Source organism: Macaca fascicularis, chromosome 12, assembly GCF_037993035.2.
Source record: "Macaca fascicularis isolate 582-1 chromosome 12, T2T-MFA8v1.1".
NCBI lineage: Eukaryota > Metazoa > Chordata > Mammalia > Primates > Cercopithecidae > Macaca > Macaca fascicularis.
This window is the reverse complement of record NC_088386.1, coordinates 66777095-66796032: the sequence shown is the minus strand read 5'-3', so window position 1 is coordinate 66796032 and position 18938 is coordinate 66777095.

The window sequence follows — 18938 nt, the reverse complement described above, 5'->3', positions numbered from 1 at the left end:
AGACGTTGGCAATCTGCAACCCAAAAGAGGGCCCTCACCAGAATGTGACCATGCTGTCACCCTAATGCTGGACTCCCAGCCTCCAGAAGTATGAGAAATACATTTCTATTGCTTATAAGCCACCCAGCCTATGGTATTTTGTTATAGCAGCCTGAACTAAGACAGAGAGAGACAGAGGGAGACTTGATTCACACAGAAGAGAAGGCAGTGTGACCATGGAGGCAGAGATTGGAGCAATGCAGCCACAGGCCAAAGAATGCCAGCAGCCTCCATAATTTGAAAGAGGCAAGGAATGAACTCTCCTGGAGACTACAGAGGCAGTGCAGCCCTGCCAACACCTTGCTTTTGGCCTAGTGAAGCTGATTTCAAACTTCTGGTCTCCAGAACTGAAAGAAAATAATTTTATGGGTTTTTTTTATTGTTTTGTTTTAAAATCGGAGACTGTTTATTTTTCTTTCGGTATGATTAGGAGGAAGGCCTTTAGAGTCCAATCTTCCTGGATTTGAATCTATCATTGTGATCTTGGGCATATTCTTGCACCTTATTTATCTTCAAAATGGGGCTAGAAAACAGTACCTACCTCAAAGGTAAAGCTTTGAAAAACTGTGTTTTTTTTGGTAAAATACACAAAATATAAAATTTACCATGTGTTATGATTTGAATGTTTGAATTCCCTCTAAAATTTATGTTGAAACTTAATTTTTAATGCAAGGGTATTAAGAGGTAGGGCCTTTAGGAGATGATTAGGTAACGAGGACTCCTCTGTCATGAATGGGATTAAGGCTCTTACAAAAGAACTTCACACAGTATTTGCCCCTTTTTTGCCCTTCTGCCTCTCCACATGAGGACACTAACATGAGGGTTAGTCCCCTCCAGAGGATGCAGCAACAAGGTGCCATCTTGGAAGCAGAGAGCAGCCCTCACCAGACATGAAACCTGCTGACACCTTGGTCTTGGACTTCCCAGCCCCGAGAACTGCAAGAAATACATTTCCATTGTTTATAAATTACCCAGTCTCAGGTATTTTGTTATAGCAGCATAAATGAACTAAGACACTACCTTTTTAAGTGTATAGTACAGTAGTGTTAAGTACATTTTCATTGTTGTACTACCAGTCTCTTCCAGAACTCTTTTCATCTGGCAAAACTGAAACTTTATACCCATTAAACGACATTCCATTCCCCTCTGTCTTTAGCCCATGGGCAATCACCATTCTACTTTCCATCTCTATGAATTTGACTACTCTGTTTTTGTTTTTGTTGTTGTTGTTGTTTGTTTGTTTTGAGATGGAGTCTCGCTCTGTCACCAGGCTGGAGTGCAGTGGCACAATCTCAACTCACTGCAACCTCTGCCTCCCGGGTTTAAATGATCCTCCTGCCTCAGCCTCCCAAGTAGCTGGAACTACAGGCATGTGCCACCACACCCGGCTAATTTTTTTGTATTTTTAGTAGAGACAGGGTTTCACTATGTTGGCCAGGATGGTCTTGATCTCCTGACATTGTGATCTGCCTGCCTCTGCCTCCCAAAGTGCTGGGATTACAGGTGTGAACCACCGTGCCTGGCCTTACTCTATTGTTTTAATACACCAGGTTTGTACCGATACAAACGTGGTGTATTAAACTTGGTATTTCAATACACCAAGTGTGTAGTAATTTGTTATAGCAGCCATAGGAAACTAATACAGTATTCTTCCCCAACTTTCTCCATGTTCATACAACTTTAAATATTTATAGATGTACACAATTTTACTCACACATATATATGCAGGAATTTTTGTTATTGCTCTATAAAAATAAGACCATATTACATGTACTCTTCTTTGTTCTCTCTTTTCACTCAACATGTTTATTGAATTTGTGTTCAGAATAATCATTTCACTCTTTGACTTTGGGCTAACATGTTTCAAAGTACCTTTATAGGCTTTCATTAGATGTTAATGTCTGAAGCATGTTCAGAGTACTTTCTCTGCCATCTGACAGTGGTGTCCTCTCAATTATCCAAGCCCTCATGATCAGCTTTAGGAGTGTGCTCCTCCCTCCTGCTGTCTGCTTTTCATACCCTTCTCCATTCATTAGGGCCTCCACCAGACGGGGGGCAAGGAAATGGAAAAGAGGTGAAATACGACTCCAAAACTGACAAAGAGATCAATGGAACAGGAGGGTCCAGAAACCAGTTCTTAAAATGGTCATTTTTCCTTATGTTAGGGATGCTGGAGGAAACTTCAGTAATAATACTTACCAGGTTATCTGTGGATTTGAGAGGGAGAATGGTATCTACTGTCTACTCTTGATTTGTAAGTTGGTTTGTCCCATGTTTATATAATCATGGCAAAAAGCAATCCCTTCATAAATGTTGGAAGAATTCATTCAATCAACAAACACTTATTAAGTATCTATAATGTGGCAGGAATTATGCCAGGCTCTGAATGAATGAACAACTCAGGTTTTTGTTTCTTTCCCTAACAAGTGGGACTCCTGTTCTGTAGCACTGTTGTTGGAAGGTAGGAGGTAACAGTGAAAAAGTAGGGAGGATAAATGCATCAGTTCGGTATCAGTTTCCTAGGGCTGCCATAAAAACATACTACACACTGAGTGGCTTAAAATAACAGAAATGTGTTGCCTTATACTTCTGTGGGTTAGTAGTCTGAAATCAAGGCAGGGCCGCATTCCCTCTGAATCCTATAAGAAAATTCTTCCTTGGCTGTTCCAGCTTCTGGTGGTTTGCTGGCCGTCTTTGGCATTCCTTGTCTTGCAACTGCATAACTCCAATCTCTGTCTTTGCTGTCACATGACGTTTTCCCTGTGTATCTTTGTCTTTACATGGCTGTCTTTTAAGAACATCAGTTATATTGTATTGGGGGCCCATAGTACTCCAGTATGAGCTCATCTTAACTAATTACATCTGTAATGACCCTACTTCTAAATAAGGTCCTATTCTGAGGTACTAGGGGTTAGGACTTCAACATGTGTTTTAGGGGGTGAGGAGGGACACAATTCAACCCATAACAGTTTCTACTTGTCAAACAGACAAGTCAAATAAGACCTTGGAATTCTGGAGTTCGTTAATCTAGGAAGTTGTTGTTCTCTGGTTTTGTTTTGTTTTTTAAGGCAGCATAGTGGTTAGTGTGCAACTCTGGAGCCAGAATTAGTTTGAATAATATCTCTACCTCTTACTAACAGGTATGACCTTGGGCAAGTTAACTAATTCCTGGTGCCTCAGTTTGCTGTCTGTAAAATGGAGATAATAACAGAACTTATGGAATTGTTACAAGGATTAAATGAATCAATGCCAGGAAAGTCCTTAGAACAAGGCCTGGCACAAAGAGAATCTTGATATGTGTTAGCTAATTTTATTAAAAATGAGTAACCATGAGTTGATTATTCTTGTAATCAATTCCCACTAAAAGGGGGTGTTGGTGAGCATATTGTTAAAGGGAATAAAGTGTTCCAGTGTGTGCATGTACCCACTGGGGCCTCCTTCTAAGATGAACCGGACTTCCAAGGAGTGGACAGCTGCTCACTGCACATCTACTAAAGTGCCTTTCTTAGCCTGTGACAGACTATAAAGTCAAGAGACTTCCAAAGCCCCCAGAGAAGTATTTCTTCTTTTGGACAACCAACCTCTGAAAAACAATTGATTGAAATGTTTTCACGGAAAATATATCACTATTAGGGAAGCCTATATATATAATTTAAATTTCCTTTGGTTCCTTTTGGATTTCAACTTAAAATGACCTGTAGGCTCTATCGGAGTAAGAGCAATACATCACCGTGCCTGTCTTAGACATTCTTAGAGCAGATTTGCTCTGCCTGGTGTGACCTTCCTCCAGTCACAGCAGAGCCTGAATGTAGACTTGATTCCCTCAGATCCCTGAGGAAAAGAGAAAATTCTCATCACAACTGACAAGATTTGGAGAAGAGCACTGTGTTCTGTATTTGTGTTGGAAACTAAACACAATAAGCCATCCTCGTTTCCTATGAAAATGAATGTTAGCATCTTTATGTAGGTGGAGTGGAAGGTGAGGTGGAGGGGATACTGAAAGAGTTGAGAGAGAGAGTGGGTGCAGTGGCTCACGCCTGTAATCCCAGCATTTTGGGAGGCTGAGGTGGGCAGATCACTTGAGCCCAGGCGTTTGAGACTAGCCTGGGCAACACAGCAAGTGGCCGCCTCTACAAAAAATACAAAAATTAGCCAGGCATGGTGTTGCCAACCTGTAGTCCCAGCTACTCGGGAGACTAAGGTGGGAGAATTGCTTGAACCCAGGAGTTAGAGGTTACAATGGGCCATGATCATATAACTGCACACCAGCCTGGGAGACAGAGCAAAGCCCTGTCTCAAAAAAAAAAAAAAAAAAAAAAAAAAAAAAAAAAAAAAGTTGAAAGAGAACCTGATTGCAGACGGAGTCAGGCTTCAATTGCTGAATCAAGACCCATTGTCTTGACTCACTTAAACATCACAGAATTCTTCAGCTGGAAGACCTTGAGGGGTTACTAATTCAGGAGTTGAAACAAAGTGTAGAAAGTAATTTGTTAGAAATAATAAAAGTGCAGTTTATGACTGTTGATTAGTTACTAAATTCTGGGGGATTCTAAGTTCTTATCATACAGTGGTCCTCAAAGTATGGTTCTTCCAAGACCAGCAACTTCGCATCACCTGGGAAACCTGGGAACTTAATAGAAATGCAAAATTTTCAGCCTCACTGAAGACTTAACTGAATCAGAAATTGTAGGGTGGGGCCTGACAACCAATGATTAACAAGCCCTCAAGGCAATTCTGATGCCCACTCCAGTTTGAGAACCACTGTTAAAATCGTATCAATTTAATGCACCTGGCATTCAGGTGTGCTTTATCAAGGGAGTATGAATGGGTGAAGTTGTATACAACTAGCGCCTGGGGACTGGGGCACAGAGAGCCATGCATGTGCACATGTTATTCTCTGAAGTCCCATTAGGATAAAGATAGACAATTTGTGACCTTATCTAGACCCCATTGTACAGATTAAGAAGCTGAGGTGTAGAAGGGTTATGTGACTTACCCAAGCCACATGGATACTAAGAGGCAGAGAAGACACTAGGTCCCACCTTGCCCAGAGACCACCAGCTCAGAATTTTCTTCTGTCTTTTTTCTTGAGACAGGGTCTCACTCTGTTGCCCAGGCTGGAGTGCACTGGCTTGATAAAGCTCACTGCAGCCTTGAGCTCCTGGGCTCAAGCAATCTTCCTTCCTCAGCTTCCTGAGTAGCTGAAACTATAGGCATGTGCCACCATGCCTGGCTAATTTTTTTTTCGTTAAAAATTTTCTAAAACTATTCACCAGAGTCTGAAAGAAGATGATGGCTGCTAGAGGTGGGCTCCAAACTCCTCAAGAAAGATATGGCTAGAGTTTGAGACCAGCCTGGGCAACAAAACAAGAACCTCTCTAAAAAAAATTTTTTTTTTAATTACTGGGCATGGTGGCATGTGCCTGTAGTCCCAGCTACTTGGGAGGCTGAGGTGGGAGGGTCATTTGAGCCCAGGATTTTGAGGCTGCAGTGAGCCATGATCATGCCAGTGCATTCTAGCGTGGGTGACAGAACTAGACCTTGTCTCTAAAAAACTACAAGCCTCAAACTCCAGGGCTCAAGTGATCCTCCCACCTCAGCCTCCCAACTAACTGGGCCTACAGGTGCATGCCATCATGTCCAGCTAATGTTTTTTACATGTTTTTGTAGAAAGTAATTTTATTATATTGCCCTCCTGCCTCAGCCTCCTAAAGTGTTGGGATTATAGGAATGAGGCGCCAGGCCCAACCTAAAATAATTTTTTTTTTTTTTTTTAAAGATACAGGCCTGGTGTGGTGACTCATCACTGTAATCCTGGCACTTTGGCAGGTCGAGGTGAGGGGACTGCTTGAGCTCAGGAATTCAAAATCCACCTGGACAATATGGTAAAATACTATCTCCACAAAAAAAAATACATAAATTAGCTGGGCACAGTGGTGCATGCCTGTAGTCCCAGCTACCTAGCAGGCTGAGGTTGGGAGGATCACCTGAGCCCAGGAGGTCGAGGCTGCAGTGAGCCATGATCGTCATGCCGCTGTACTCTAGCCTGGGCAAAAGACCCTGTCTCAAAAAAAAAAAAAAGAAAAAAGAAAAGGAAAAAAAAAAGAAAAAGAAAGATATGGCCTGATATAGAGCCCTGTAGTCATCTAGTGGAGCCAGACTTGGAATTCACCCATTAGCAAAACCTTTTGGAGATAAAAATATTTTTTCTAAAAAAAAATTTTTTTAGAAAAGGCTTTATAACTTTTCATTTTGGTAAGAAGGACAATTTTACAAAGAAATGTCTACTCTGGCCATAATTTCATAAAAGAGATGACTTTTTTTACAGCAAAGATATAGATCAGATATGAAATTAGGATAAAAGACAAGTTTTTTTATGTTAAATACATTTTGCTTTTTTTAAAAAAACAAAACAAAAAAACCCAAAATGCTTTTTGCTGTTTTCCTCTTATTTCTTCATGAGCACAGAGCACTAAAACTAAAACGCTGTGTACAATCATAGGAAGCTCAAATGTCCTGCTAAAGACCCCTGATTAACAGGGGCTCTAACTGCCTGCCTTAGCCCAAATGCAAGCTCTCATCACCAAGCAGGCATTTAATAAATGTCCTTTGATAATAAAAATTATGAGGACAGAATGGGTTTATAATTTTTTTTTTACAGTTAAGAAATTACATGCTAGAGGTAGAGAGGACTTAAATTGCTTTTCCAAAGTCACACAACCAGTTTTAAAAGGAGCTGGTGCTGGAACTGAAGTCTTCTATCTACTGGTTCCAAATCCTTTTCCCTTAGACTACACTGACATTGATAAAGGAAGTCTAAAATGATGTCTTTTATTTCCTTAGGGGGAACACGTTTATTTACTCAGGCAAAAGTATAATGAAATCAAACGTCAGGGACCTATTACCAGATATAAAGATATCAACTGAAGAGATGTTGAGAAAATTGGGGGTGTCAGGTTAAAGTGACAAAAAGCAGCATAACAGGGAGTGAAGCTTCGGGGCGGGGAGGGGAGGTGAGGGAGGGGGCCGCGAGGGGTGAGCCAGGAATGTGTCTCTATGATAAAACAACTGCTGGAGTGGCCAGGCTGAGCTTATGTAGATGCTAATTGATTTCTTTGGAGGTCCAGAAAGGCTTGTTAGACAAGGTTTAAAATGAGAGGAGGACGGGCATGGTGGCTCATGCCCGTAATCCCAGCACTTTGGAGGGTAGATGGATCACCTGAGGTCAGGAGTTCGAGACCAGCCTGGCCAAAATGGTGAAACCCTGTCTCTACAAAAAATACAATTAGCTGAGCGTGGTGGCATATGCCTGTAACTCCAGCTACTCGGATGGCTCACTTGGATGAACCCCGGAGGCAGCGGTTGCAGTGAGCCGAGATTGCGCCACTGCACTCCAGCCTGGGCGACAGAGTGAGACTCTGTCTCGAAAAAAACAAGAGGCCAGGCGCAGTGGCTCACGCCTGTAATCCCAGCACTTTGGGAGGCCGAGGCAGGTGGATCACGAGGTCAGGAGTTCGAGACCAGTCTGACCAACATGGTGAAACCCCATCTCTACTAAAAATACAAAAATTAGCCTGGCGTGGTGGGGTGCACCTATAATCCCAGCTATTCAGGGAGCTGAGGCAGGAGAATTGCTTGAACCCGGGAGGCGGAGGTTGCTGTGAGCCGAGATGGCGCCACTGCACTCCAACCTGCGCGACAGAGCAAGACTACATCTCAAAAAAAAAAAAAAAAAGAAAAAAAAAAGAAAAAGAGAGGAAATGCAAACAGAGCATCAGCATCCATTTAACTCAGATATCACTAGATACATTTATGACTGAGGGTAGTCAGTGCAAAATAGCATTGAACAATTAAACTTTCATGTGCACCTCAATGAAGTATCTTTGTATATTATATTTCCTGTGTATTAAATAAGTATAGGGTAAGCCACGCATCTTAGGTGAGTTCAACTACACAAGAAAAGAAAGAGGAAGTGAACTTTCCATGACAAACGGTTTGATATAATTCGTGGTGAAAACCAAAAGGCTTCCTACAGTCCAAACAGGTTATAGAAAGGGAGCCAGTAAAAGTAAGTAATAAAACAATGCTTGTTTAAATTTTTGTCGCATGAAAGGCTCTACAGCAATGTAAACTGTGTTACAGGCACTAACAATCTTGTAGGATTCGAGGTCTCTGAATTGTTGAGCATCTGTCTTCAGAGCGCTTTTTAGTTTCTAAGAATGTAACATGGGGCAGGAAGCAGAGAAATCAACCAGAAGTAAGCTTTTCATTTGCCCAAAGGATGTCACTGCAAAGATCACAGGAGATAATGTAGACGTATCTGAAGAACTGCCTTCTGGGCTGGCTGCTTATGACTGCTGTCTCTGCCACATCCAGCTGCATATACCTGCTGGCTGAAGTTACTCTCTCAGCCTCCCGGATATATTCAGTTTCAAATGCACCTTCCTTTCTCCCTCCTGGTAAGTCAGAGAAGCCTAGATCCTGTTAGCAGTTCCTAAATTTCCTCTCAACATTTCATGGCATTCTCTCAATGAATTAACCTTGCCCTAATTTAATTAGCCGGCAAATTCTCCCTTGTAAATTGTCCTGGTTTAGTTTTGTCTCTGGATGATTCAGATATAAGGATGTTGTAATACAATGCAAAAAAGTCAGAGTCCGAAGTGTCCGTGAACATTAAGACTGGGTGTTTGTTTGTTTGTTTTGTTTGACTTTGTTTTTGCACAGAGCATTGTTTTTGTTTACTATGGTTCTTAGCCCATTGGATGTATTAATTGGATATACTAATCAGAGATTTTTCTGATTATGTCTGAAATTGAAATTCTTTTATTTCCCAAATACTTGCCTAGATGTGGTCTTGGTGGGGAGCAGCCCCAGCCAGGGCTGTTACTCTTAAAGGGAAGATACTGATCATGGCTGGGTGTGGTGGTATGTGCCTGTAGTCTCAGCTACACAGGAGGATTGCTTGAGGCCACGAGTTCATTCTCTCTTATAGCCACATTCTAGCCTGAGGAACACAGTGAAACCCTTGTCTCTTATGAAAAAAACAAAACAAAACAAAAAACAAAAAAGAGAGACCGTGAAGGTGTGAGTGGCATTATAACCTTATTTCTCTTTCAGAGGGGCTGCTGTAATACACACCTTGGTTACCACATTCCAGTCCAGTTCTATTCATCTAAAAATAATCAGTTGCTTCACTGATCATGGTATTATAATGACATTCAAATTCATAACAGTAATACAACTTTTTAACATAAGGAAAATGTAAATAAACATAAATGAAGATATGACACTGTATTTTGATTTACCTAATTAGCTAGTAGGAGGTACAAAACAGGCATTCTCATACACTGCCTGTGCCTACAAGCTTCTAGAAATTTTAAGAATGTGCATCAGTGTTGTCATTAGTTTGCTAGGGCTGCTATAACAAAGTTCCATGGATTGTGTGGCTGAAATGACAAAAATTTATTTTCTCACAATTCTGGAGGCTAGAAGTCCAAAACCAAGGTGTAGGCAAGGTTAGTTTCTTTCGAGATCTCTCTCCTTGGCTTGTAGCTTGTAGATGACCGTCTTCTCTCTGTCTTTATATGGTCTTCACTTTGTACATATCTGTGTCCAAATTTCCTCTTCTTATAAGGACTCCAGTCATACTGGATTAGGGCCCACCTAATGACCTCACTGTAACTCATTATAATTACCTCCTTAAAGATCATATCTTCAAATACAGTCCCATTGTGAGGTATGGGAATTAGGACTTCAACAAATAGACTTACAAAAGGACCCATTACTGAGTCAGCTTTTAGTAAACCATACTAAATAAATGAATATAATTTCTTAAGTTATAGGAGTATATATTACTTTCTTAAAACCTGCTTTTCTTGCCCAATATATATTTGAACATTTTTGTGTATATTTAAACACAACATACATTTTCATCACTATCTAGGATTCTATCATGTAGACACCTAATAATTTATTTAGCAGTACTAACTTAAATTTAATTTTTTGAATAAGAAAAACATTCATAGGGTTCAAAATCAAAACAATATAAAAAGGTAAATACTTCCATCCTGCCCCTGTTCCATATAAGTAACCCCTTTTATTAGTTTCATGTGTATTCTTCCAATGTTTCCTTATGCAAATAAAAGCAAATGCAAATACATGCTTTTATTTCCCCTACTTTCTTATACAAAGGGAACACACTATTTGCACTGTGCTGCACCTTACTTTTTCTAAAAAGCAACATATTTCTGAAGCTTCTCCATTATCAGTACATAAAGAGCTTCCTCATTCTCTCTTATAGCCACAATGTACAATTGTGAAGCTGAACCATGGTTTACTTAACCAGTGTCTTCTATACAAGGTTGTCTCTAATTTTTCTTCTGTTACAACCAGAGGGGCAAAGAATAAACTCATACATGTTATTTCCTACAAGTGCAGGTGTATTGCTAAGATAAATCCCTAGGAGTGGGACTGTTGAGTCAAAGTGCATTTATTATTCTGATAGACACTGCTAAAATGCTCTGCATCATTTTGCCATCCCACCTGCAAAATTTTGCATCATTTTGCCATCCCACCTGCAGGGAACAGTAACTAATTTTTCACAGCTTCCCCAAGAGAATGAGTTGTAAACTTTGGGATAGGTGTCAATATCAAATGCGTCATTTTTGAATGTTTAAGTTGTTTCTACTTTTGCTACACTTAGCAGCACTAGGATTAATATCCTTAGAGCTACACCTTTGCTCATTTTAATTGTAGCCTTAAAATAAATTTCTTAAAGTTGATTATGTTGTTCTGGGAGTACATGCCTTTTTAGGGCTTTGATCTGTACTATTTTGGGGATTCTTGAAGTCTCAGGGTTTTTAAAGCACGGAGAGGAGAACTCTCCACTCATAATGTAATTAATGCTCTAAGTTTATATAGCTAATAAACAAAACTCAGAAAATCAGTTTCCTTGAGCATTTAAACATTGATTCTAAACATAATTAATTAAAATTCCTTCAACAATGTAAAATTTAATTACAAATTTAATTTGAAGGATTATTTAGAATCCTTCAAATGCCTTAAACAACAGTGAGAATAAAACTTATACTTACAATTTAAAAATAGCAACACCATGAATTCAATTTCTTTTATAAAAAGTCTATTCTTATTCTTATACCCTCCTAAAGTTGCAATAATACTAATATCTATACTTTGCCAGGATTACATTAATTTTACTAAAGCCAAAAGTAAAAAAATAAGAAAAAAGAAGACTAAATCAGACTAATTTACGTTAGAGAGCCCGTGTTGTTAATTTAGTTGAGATATGCTTGTATCTTTGAAAGTGATTCAAGCCCTGGCCAGGCACAATGGCTTATGCCTGTAATCCCAGCACTTGGGGAGGCCGAGGTGGGCAGATCACTTGAGATCAGGAGTTTGAGACCAGCCTGGCCAACATGGCGAAACTCCATCGCTACTAAAAATACAAAAAATTAGCTGGCCGTGGTGGCGGACGCCTGTAATCCCAGCTACTTAGGAGGCTGAGATCTGAGAAGAGAATCACTTGGACCTGGGAGGCAGAGGTTGCAGTGAGCTGAGATCATGCCACTGCACTCCAGCCTGGGTGATAAAAAGAAAGTGATTCAATCCTGTATCAAGGACTAGTCTAGACCCCCCTCCCTTTCAAAAATAGATTTTATTTTTAGAGCTGTTTTAGCATCACAGCAAAATCAAACAGAAAGTACAAAGAGTTCCTATATCCCCCCATCCTCAAACATGCCCAGCCTCCCCTACTGTCAACATCCCACATCACAGTGGTACATTTGTTACAATAGATGAGCCAACATTGACGTATCATGATCACCCAAAGTCCATAGTTTGCATTAGAGTTCACTCTTGGTGTTGTACATTCTATGGGTTTGAACACATTTATGGTGACATATATCCACTGTTATAGAATCGTACAGAGTGGTTTTACTGCCCTAAAAATTCTCTGTGATCTGCTTACTCATCCCTCCTTCCCGCTAATACACTTACTGATCTTTTTAGTGTCTCCCTAGTTTTGACTTTTCCAGAATGTCGTATAGTTGGAATCACACAGTGTGTAGCCTTTTCAATTTGTCTTCTTTCACTTAGTGATATGTATTTTCGTTTCCTCCATGTCTTTTCATGGCTTGATAACTCATTTATTTTTAGTTCTGAAGAATATTCCCTTGTAGGATATCCCACTATTTATCCATTCATCTACTGAAGGACATCTTGATTGCTTCCAAATTTGGGCAATTATGAATAAAGTTTCTATAAACATCCATGTGCAGGTTTTTTGTAGACATAGATTTCAATTCATTTGGATAAATACCAAGGAGCATGACTGCTAGACTGTGTGGTAAGAGTATGTTTAATTTTATAAGAAACTGCCAAACTGTTTCAAAGTGGTTGTACCATTTTGCATTCCCACCAGCAATGAATGAACATTCCTGTTGCTCCACATCCTTGTCAGCACTTGGTGTTGTCAGTGTTTTGAATTCTGGCCATTCTAATAGGTGTGTAGTGGTATCTCATTGTTGTTTTAGTTTGCAATTCCCTGATGACATATAATGTTGAACATCTTTTAATATGCTTATTTGCCATCTGTAGATCTTCTTTGGTGAGATACGTCCCTTTTTATAGTAAGGTTTTCCTCATGTCAATGGGACTTTCGTGTCCAGTCCACACTTTTACATAGATTTTAGTTTCTAGCAAGCTGGTCTCTTTTCCTAAAATAATGCATTCTTTTTTATTTGCTTGGTCAGCATTACATAAACCAGTATCATGTCCCCATTAAATATCCACCTGGTCTTCTAGCACTGTTGGAACCTGTATATGCCCTACTAGGCCCTAGAAGTGATAGACCCCTTAAAGGTTTCATCTCCATGAAGACAAGGGGTAGAGATTTTATTGCCCAGCCTCCCTCTTTAGAACATTTGTCTAATCCATCACCTTTCTACCTCTCCTCTCTCATCCATCCTAATGTTGGTAGGGTTCTTACTGTTTTTTGTTATAATTTGGCTATCTCACCATTTCACAACTTTTTCTTTTCTTAATCAAATAGAGAAAAATGCATTCCATATTTTATTAAATGTAAGATGCTATTGATTGTCAGCTGCTTCATTATGTTATGTGCCTCTAGGAAAGAACAAAAACTAATTAAACTATGACACAATGTCTTACTGATAATCTTACATAGTTGAGGAATCAGTTAAAATAGCCTCTCATTACTCTGAAATTTCTTTCTATGAGGGATTTGGCCATTTGTCCCATCTTCAGTTGTATTTCTCGACATGTAATAATAATCTTTTTGCATGTATCTCAGTAACAAAATATAACATGGTTTCATTTACTGCAGGTAGCTTTTCTTTCTCGGGTCCCATAAAGCACTTAGTTGTCGCATTGGAAAAACAATATGGGAGATATGCTGACATTCTTCTAAAGATGAAGATTTGCTTCACTAATAGCAAATGTACATTCCACTGCTCTGTTTCATTGCCTTTCTGTGTATACAATATTTTGTTTCAATACCAAAGTTACAGAGGAAACCTTTATTTTTAGACGTTTCAAATAGTGGTTTAAGTCAATCTGTAAAATAACAAACAATGAAACAGATTACTCAATTGAAGTGAAGAGAATGGACAGCTGTTACCAAGTGTGAACATGCCGCTCTCCACCCAACAGCAATTAAAAGGCCATCTATTGTAGAACCACTTCAATTTCAGAGATGTTAAAATACAAAAAACAGCTGTCTTGGCCTGGTGCCGTGGCTCACGCCTGTAATCCCAACACTTTGGGAGGCCAAGGTGGGAGGATCGCTTGAGCCCAGCAGTTGGAGACCAGCCTGGGCAACATGGCAAAACCTCATTTGTACATAAAAAATACAAAAATTAGCTGGGTGTAGTGGCATGAGCCTGTAGTCCCAGCTACTCAGAAGGCTGAAGTGGGAGGATCGCTTGAGCCTGGGTAGTCAAGGCTGCAGTAAGCTGAGACTGTGCCACTGCACTCCAGCCCTGATAACAGAGCAAGACTCTGTTGGGGGGGAAAAAATAGCTGTCTTAGAATCAATAAGTATGTATCTTATAATTTCTATAATTTAACTGTCATATATTTAATAGACGATAGATGGAACACCTATGAATGTCAACATTCTACTATTTTTAGAGACAGGGTCTTGCTTTGTCTCCCAGGCTGGTGTGTGTGCAGTCACATGATCATGGCCCACTGTAACCTCTAACTCCTGGGCTCAAGCAATCCTCTCACCTCAGCCTCCCAAAGTGCTGCGATTATAGGCATGAGCCACCACACCTGCCTATTAAAAATGCATTTTAAAAATATAGCATATTCCATTCCATTCACCCTTATTTAACATCATAATTTCCTTTTGTTTTTTATTTACTTAAAATCTTTTTTTTTTTTTTTTTTGGTGGAGTCTCACGGTATCGCCCAGGTTGGGGTGCAGTGGCACACTCTGACTGCAACCTCCAAATCCTGGGTTCAAGTGATTCTCCTGCCTCAGCCTCCTGAGTAGCTGAGATTACCTGCCACCATGCCCAGCTACTTTTTGTATTTTAGTAGAAACGGGGTTTCACCATGTTGGTCAGGCTGGTCTCAAACTCCTGACCTCAACTGATCTACCCACCTCAACCTCCCAAAGTGTTGGGATTACAGGCGTGAACCACCGTGCCCAGTCCATAATTTCCTTTTTATATAAAATACATAGATTTTTCCTCTTTGGAGTGGCTTACAGATATGTAAATCATTTCAATTAGCCATAACTACCTTTTTTTGTTATTTTTTTTGGATGCTCAAATGACACAAAATGACACAAGTTGACCAGGCCTGCCTTTAAGCAGGCTCTTTTGTCCTTTCAACATGACTCTGACATTTTAAAAACATCTTTGCTTCCTGAAAACATTAAGATATTCTAAGTCTATCTTTATTTTTCTCCCTATCGTAGGACATGGCATTAGCTACTTTTGATGGCTACTAGAATTTAAGACCAAATCTGGGCACGCACTGGGGTTCCAACTTAGATTGTTCCATTTTAGTTTCAGTGTAGCCAGGACTATAGCACTGCAAAGTGCCAATTTAATGGCAGAGCTGGAAAAGGCATTTCTCTTGAAAATCTTGAGTTCATTTCTCCATGTGTAATGGAGAAATATTCTAGTCTAACTCTAAATCCCTTTAAATTCTGATCTAATCACAAGTTTTAAATTTGTTTTCTATACAAAATGCTTACTTAAATGTTTAACCTTTCACTTATCCATAATTTTATCATCTTTTCTTTTTTTTTCTGAGACAGAGTCTCACTCTGTTACCCAGACTGGAGTGCAGTGGCGTGATCTCAGCTCACTGCAACCTCTGCCTCCCAGGTTCAAGTGATTCTCCTGCCTCAGCCTCCCAAGTAGTTGGGACTACACGCATGCGCCACCACCCCCCGCGAATTTTTGTATTTTTTTAGTAGAGATAGGGTTTTGCCACGTTGGCCAGGCTGGTCTTAAAATCCTGACCTCAGGTGATCCACCAGCTTCGGCCTCCCAAAGTGCTGAGATTACAGGCATGAGCCACTGCACATGGCCCATCTTTTCTTTTATAATTCTTATATGTCTCATGGATCACCAACCTGTAGTAATTTTATTGACACTGTAAAATTTCCTCCGATATATTTTGTATCAGTTAATACTCTCAATGCTCATGCTCCTAGCAGCATTATTTACAGTAGCCAAAATGTGGAAGCCACCCAAGTGCCTGTCAATGAATGAATGGATAAACAAAATGTGGTTCATACATGTAATGAAATATTATCCAGCCTTGAAAAGGAAGGAAATTTTGACATATGCTACAAAGTGGATGAATCTGAAGGACATGATACATTACATAAGCCAGTCACAAAAAGACAAATACAATGTTATTCCACTTATATAGAGTGCCTAGAGTAGTCAAATTCATACAGACAAAAAGTAGATGGTGGTTGCTAGGGGCGGGGGATAAAGGGTATGGAGAGCTGTTGTTTCATGAGTATAGAGTTTTAGTTTTACAAGATGAATTCTGAAGACTGGTCACACAAAATGTGAATATACTTAACACTACTGAACTATACATTCTGTATACCATAAAAATGGCTAAGATGGTAAATTTTATATTGTGGGTTTTTTTTTAAACCACAATTAAACATTTAAAAAAAATTACGCTCTCACCAAGAGGGCATGGGGATACTTATTTCTCCTAAAATTACATTTGCAGTAGAAAAAACAACTAGCTTTATTTTTTAAATTTTAAAGAAATTAATTGGAAGAATTAACAATACTTAACAATATATTAATATAGTGTATGTTCCCCCACCACCGAGAGAGAATCCATTGTTTACATCAAATTTCCAAAAACATATCTGACCCTAAAAGATGCTAAAAACCATTCTTCTACAGAAATGGAAATTTTCAAAAAGAACTTTGGAAATTAGATCAATATTTTGTCCAATAAAACTATGAGAATGATATTTATATGTGCCAGAATTAAGATTTGAAAATAACTTAAAATATTGTTCAGTAGTCCAGATCTAACAATTTAACAGATAAATAGAAAGTTCTATTTTTTTGTTTTGTTTTGTTTCGAGATGGAGTCTTGCTCTGTCACCGAGGCTGGAGTTCAGTGTTGCAATCTTGGCTCACTACAACCTCTGCCTCCCCGGCTCAAGCCATTCTCCTGCCTCAGCCTCCCGAGTAGCTGGGACTACAGGCGCACGCCACCACGCACAGCTAATTTTTGTATTTTTACTAGAGACAGGGTTTCACCATATTGGCCAGGCTGGTCTTGAACTCTTGACCTTGTGATCTGCCCACCTCAGCCTCCCAAAGTGCTGGGATTACAGGCATGAGCCACTGCACCTGGCAGGGAAATTCTTACACCCAAAAATTATTTGTTGTTTGTCTGAAATTCAAATTTAACTGGGTATCCTGTATTTCATCTGCCAACTGTATGTTTTAGGTATAGGAAGAACTCAATAAACGTTAACAAAATCTAGTAACAGTTCCCAACTCCAGTTTCTCCATGAGCCCCTCTTCCCTGTGCAAGGCAAATTGCCTAGATAGATAGATAGATAATATATATGATTGATGATAGATAGATAGATAGATAGATAGATAGATAGATAGACAGATAGATAGATGCTAGCTGATAAAGTGGTCTTAGGCTAAGTTCATAGTCATAGTGGTATCTAGACCCAGCGAGCTGAGGTTCTCACTGCCCTCTCCAGTTTGTCACATCGAGCTGTAGTAAAGACCTGCAGAGACCGTGCATGAAGAGATGGAACTTCATGGTGATGGAACAGCTCCCTGTAAAGAACAGAAAACTTTAAGTGAAAGAATCACTGAGATTTCTTCAGAGTTGTACCAGAGCATTAGATGGGAACCAAGGTGGAACAGTTCCTTAGAAGCAGCTTTCAGCACACTATGAGGGAAATTCTCAGTGGTTAGAGCAGTCTAAAGAGCCAGTAAATGAAAACCTAAACAGTAGTGACCTTCTTGCCAATTGAGGCTGGATGATCACCTATCAAATGTGTCATGAATGGGATTTCCTAGTTGAGTGGCTGGATATATGGTCCAGCTGTCCTCAAAAAGGCTCTGAAGTGAGGTCAGGCAAGGTTCATGTTGATAGTGTGGCTCTTACTGAATGGCAGCTCTCTAGCCAGTAATTTCAAAGATGCTTGATAATGATTGATGACAAAATATTAAGTGTAAATCTGTAAATAATGAGATGGCATTTCAACAGTAATTAATTAACAAGCATTGATAAAATGAATTTAAAATTAATCTCAAGCATACTCTATGAATGTAAAAACTTTTGTAATGAACTTAGGGTAAAGAAGACAGATAATATAAAAATGGGATTTGAGGCTGGGCGTGGTGGCTCACGCCTGTAATCCCAGCATTTTGGGAGGTTGAGGTGGGTGGATCACAAGGTCAGGAGATCGAGACCATCCTGGCTAAAAGGATGAAACCCATGGTGAAACCCCGTCTCTATTAAAAATACAAAAAATTAGCCGGGCATGTTGGCATGGACCTGTAGTCCCAGCTACTCGGGAGGCTGAGACAGGAGAATGGTTTGAATCCAGGAGGCGGAGGTTGCAGTGAGCCAAGATCATGCCACTGTACTCCAGCCTGGGCTACAGAGAGAGACTCTGTCTCAGAAAAAAAAAAAAAAAAGAAGGGATTTGAGCCAAGTGCCTAATTTGACTTGTCAGTAGCAATTTTTAAATGATTTAGATTAATAAAAATAATATAAACTAAAATCTGGTTGATCCTAATATATTTATGATGCTAATTAAGACTCAGAAGGACCTAATATGAATCTCCCTAATAATTTGTAAAACTACAGATGGGGTCTCACTATATTGCTCAGTGTAGTGCTATTCACAAGTACTATCATGGCACACTGTAACCTCGAACTCCTGGGCTTGATCCTCCTGCCTCTGCCTCATGAGCAAATGGGATTACAGGCATGCAGCACCATCCCCAGATTCCAAATAATCTTGATTTTGATCCAGTTTTATTTAGCTTGCCTGAATTTTAAATTCCTAAGCTTAGGCCTACCTTAATGGATCCCAATACATTGCAGCAGGACTGTAAAAGCTGGGCTGTGCAAGTCATTCTAACAGTTCAGAGAAAGGAACCATGGCTTCCAGATAGTCATATGATAAAGATAATTCCAAACCACTGTTGTTGCACAGACCAAAATTTTAAACTCCTTTAAGTAACAATATCACGCAACTGAAATTTAATACAGGATGGTGGGGGGTAGCAAAAACAAGCACTTGAAGGATGAAGCAAAACACACTTTAAATAATGTAATATAACTGTGGAATGCTGACAAATGGTATCTTGATGGGAGGGGAA